The following is a 1,029-nucleotide window of genomic DNA, read 5'->3' on the forward strand; positions in this document are numbered from 1 at the left end:
GTGAGGTATGCCTTTACCTGTAATTAGTGGGCTAGCACTCCCCTCAAAGATCTATAAGCCTTGGTTAGGAATAAAGATTGTCCTTGGCTTCTCATCGGCTCCCTCTTCCTCTTCTGTCCTCACTCCCCTGTTTCCTTTCCCCTTATCATCCTTCCACTCCCCCTCTCTCCTGCCCTCTGCTCTTTCTCTCCACCTGGACCACCAAGTGGGCCTGAGGTGAGCGTGCTACCATGAAGTGTGTCTGACTCCATTATTTCAATCTCTTCTATCTCTCATACGCTCTATGACTTTATTATAATCTTTATATCTATTTTAACCATACAATTGCACCGATCGGACCTGCGATTCGTTGTGGGGGGCTGGCTGTCCCCCCTACATATTATTGTCTTTGAGCTGTGTGTGGTCACTGCAACAAATCCTAGAACCCAGCCAAGGAGCGGAGAATGGCAAGAGGGATGGACGGCTGTTATTAGAATCGGAAAAATAGGGTGGAGGCAAGTCTGATCTCTCCTCTATAGGACTCAGGCTTGACCTGATGCTGATGGTGTCCCTCTCTCAACTTGTGAAGTTAGAGGAGGTCAGACGCCAGTTTTTAAGTTGGTGTAACACGGTGGGATTTGCCACAATGCCCCAGACTCACTAGCAAAAAGGGAGGATAAAGGTAAGACTAAGAAACCTTTGCTTTCTGGATGGGATAAAAATAAATCAAAAGATAAAACACCCAGGGACTGAGCAGCTGTTGTGTTGTAATCAGACACCTAAGGCAAAAGCTGTCCCTAGGAAGTCAGAGGCCCCAGGGATCTCACTCCTGAGGATTCGGTCAGCTGGGTGCTCAGGAAGGAACCGGTTGATGCGGAAAGGGTGAGACGGACAACTCCTTAGTTGCAATTATCAGCATGGGCAGGGGAAATAATGCAGGGCTCCTTGTAGGGTGAAGCCAAGCCCAGATTTGGTCTGGTGGGACCTAGGACCAGTAATCTTGGGGCTGACCTGAAAAGAAAATGACTCTCATGACTGCTACTCACCAAA

The sequence above is a fragment of the Echinops telfairi genome, unplaced genomic scaffold (assembly GCF_000313985.2).
Source record: "Echinops telfairi isolate 266 unplaced genomic scaffold, ASM31398v2 ScPeMD7_22;HRSCAF=79, whole genome shotgun sequence".
Lineage (NCBI taxonomy): Eukaryota > Metazoa > Chordata > Mammalia > Afrosoricida > Tenrecidae > Echinops > Echinops telfairi.